Genomic DNA, 3582 nt, shown 5'->3' on the forward strand with positions numbered 1-3582 from the left:
TTTCCACATGTCCACCATCATTAGTAATACAAAGGGTAATATAATCACATAACATTAAATTTAAACAACAAAAAGACAGGAATAAAGTAAAGAAATATAAAATTAATTTACAAAAAACCATTAACTTCATGAAACACAATGATTTAATATATATATATATATATATGCTCAGAAAAATTTTTTGTTCAGAATCTGCTCAACAAAAATATTTTTGCTCAGAAAAGAATATGTTCCGCTCATCTACAAAAAAAATTAGAGGGAACATTGTTTCCGAGGTACGTGGAGTTAACTCCTAATGTTGCACACACGACCAAAGTAGAGGAGTCACTAACTAGGCATCCAAGAACCAAGGACCAAAAACGTCACACCCTTTTTTGCGCGGTTTTTATAAGTTTTCTTTGGGTCCCAGATCAAACATTCCGATAGGTTGATGCGGTAGATTTTGATACGGTCGATGCCATAGGTAGATTTGCCTCCGCTCTCCAATTGGTCCCCCTTCTCGTTACGAATTGTAACAAGATCGGAACCCAGATCGTGGGATGAGTCAACACCGACTGACAATTCGATTCCTATCGAAGATGTTCGATCTAAGTACTCAATAATCTGAGTAGTTCGATTTTCTTAGAAATTTCTACAGACATGTCCTTATATGGACATAAAATATTCATTTTTCGTTTGATGGTTTCTTTTACAACAATATAATAATTATTATTTTCTTTTATACAAAATTTAGAAATTTTTTTTTTGCGCAAATTCTATAGGCCCACTTCCGAAGCTTCACATTAATATCTACTTGAACACTGGCCTTTTTCCTACTCAGTGAAAAAAGGCTAATGTTAAATTGATTCCCACACCCACCAGTGCTAACACTTACAAAAAATACAGACCGATCTGCCTTCTCCCAATGCTGGGAAAAGTGTTAGATGGTCTAATGATTAATAGGATCACTTGGCATCTAGCAAGCGTAGAGCCCTTCATCAGAATCAGTTCAGCTTCTCTAAAAACAAAGGTACTGTAGATGCCATCCACCAGGCTAAGCTTAATAATCAGCATACAGTAATATTCACTATTGACTTTAGAGGCGCCTTTGATCACGCCTGGTGACCTATCTTAACCACACTACATGCTCATCACCTCCCTCAAAATCTTTACAAACCTCTTCAATCATATCTTAGAGACAGGAGTGCAGATGTTTATAGAACAGAAAATAACATAATCATACCCATCACTCGGGGCTGTCCTCAGGGATCTAGGTCTGGTTCTGGTCTCTCCTGCACTTGAACGACACCCTGCCTTCTGGCTGCCTACATACAGGACTATGCGGATGACACAATTATCCTAGCTTCACACAGAAACAGCGAACGCTTACAGGACATATGCAACAACAATCTCAGTAACATTCACCGGTAGAGTATTAAGCATAAACAACCCATTAACACAAATGCGAAAGCATAATAGTGGGTAGAAATGCACCACTCATCAAGAAGCTTACCCTTCGAATAGGTGCTCAAAAAATAAAGCAAACAACGGAAATTAATAACGATAACTATTACGTTTTCTAGTTTTTGAATCCAGTAGCGGAAGGCATTGCATTGCATTAAAAAATGGAAATGGGAGTGATATGTTTCGATTGATGTATTAATTTAGCGGATGGGTATCTTTCTCTGAGTAACTTATATTTATAAATTATGAAACGCTAGTAGCTTATGCTAATAGAAAATATCAAACAGTAAAAATAATAGATTACTTTTAAATAATTTGAAATTATTAAGTAGTAATCTATTAATCTGAGATTGTCTGAATTCAACAGACAACAGTTTCAGAACAGCTGAGTATTTCCATAGAGTAAATTACAAAAGTACTACTATGGAATACATTCAGTCAAGTCGACTAGAAGGGCCGAAATTTCTAGTCATCCTCACTATTTAATGTATTGATGTCATATTTAAGTAACGGATTTCACTTACGCTATTTTTTTAAACAGCGATAACAGGACTTTTGCCACACGATAAGTGAAGTATTACATATATGCTATTTAAGCGTATGAAGGCGTAGTGCATTTAATATTAATCCATCCATACATAACTATCAGCAAGTAAAAACAGATACGTGTAAAATATAAAGTTAAGGATAAATTGATTTCTTCACATGTTTTGAATTTGTGCATATGAACAGAAGTTACTATAGCGCTATCTACCACTCGCATTAACTCTGCGATATTAACTAAGTCCCTCCGTGTCAGAATCTCAAACTTTTTATCTGCGACTCCTTCTTACAACGAAAAAATTTTTAAACCCAATTTTACAATGAAGTTTTTAGGCTTTCCCTTATAATATATGATGCAAACCAAACCTTTGAATGGGCATAATCTAAAATTTCCGTTTTTTCATACATTTTCAACATATCAAACATTACTGTAATACACTAGTCTCTATATACTTATTTCGTATGCTTAAACCTTATTCTCCTCACGGCCGAGTGGTCAAGACAGCAGCCTACCATCCCGACAGTTCGATATTTCCAGAAATTTTTGGGAGGTGGACCGTCCGAATGCGTTGGGCCCGTCCCTCGCCACTCGGCCGCCCAATTATGGGCCTAGCCTAATCCAGAATGGGCTTGCTAAAAGAGGCCCTCTTATTGCATACAGGGCGAAGAGAGTTTTTAAAAAAACCTTAATTTTCCAAATTTTTGCGATTGTCTAAAATTTTTAATCTACCCTCAAGTACCCTGGCGTGATCCCTCTACTTTAAGAAACGCTGCTCTATGTCAAATAAAACTTCGGTTCTAGACAACTCACAAGATGGAAACTACTCTGTAATAAAATATATTAACTGAGTACCTATATTTTGTAGAAGTAGAAGCATAGTGGCATTTTGACAGACATTTATTTGTACAAATTTTCTTCCACCATTAATTTGAGCATTTAATCAGTTGGTCTAAAAGTATAGCAATTATTAGTCTTGAAAAGTACGAAAAAGGCGCGCCTTATAATCGAGAATACATGGTTTGGTTCACAGGGCAGCAGCTGTGGCCTACTTTCTCTTACAAGGTGTGTCCACCAGATGGAGATGCGTTCGGCCATGTTTAGCAAGGTCTGTATAAGAAGGTACAGGACACGCTCCCGTGATTCTATGCGGCAGCGGCCATTTTGGGATTCATCGATAGAGCTCACCATACGTGGTTCTTGCATGAGTCGACTATTATTACTTATATACGTACTTAAAACGTTAAGCAATGGGTTATTGTGTTGCACCTAATTGTAAAAGTAAGTCTACCGACATTCGATTGTTCAGATTTCCTGCAGATAAGCGGAGGAAAGCAAAATGTAGCGTAGGCATCAACTGATGGTTCATGATGCAGTTCAAAGAGTTTATATGTTTAAAGTTTGTAACAAGTGGTCTAAACGAGTAGATACTCTTCGTGTTTATGAACGAACTATACATGGAAATTTATAAACGATATTGGCAATCCAGATATAAAACAAATGTAATTTTTTCATTTTTCTATCTGGTGATAAAATAATTAAGCATGTAATTGTTTTAATATGACCATATTGTATTTAAAAATAAAATTATGATGATG

The sequence above is a fragment of the Centruroides sculpturatus genome, unplaced genomic scaffold, assembly GCF_000671375.1.
Source record: "Centruroides sculpturatus isolate CEXI.00-Female unplaced genomic scaffold, Cexi_2.0 scaffold1311, whole genome shotgun sequence".
Lineage (NCBI taxonomy): Eukaryota > Metazoa > Arthropoda > Arachnida > Scorpiones > Buthidae > Centruroides > Centruroides sculpturatus.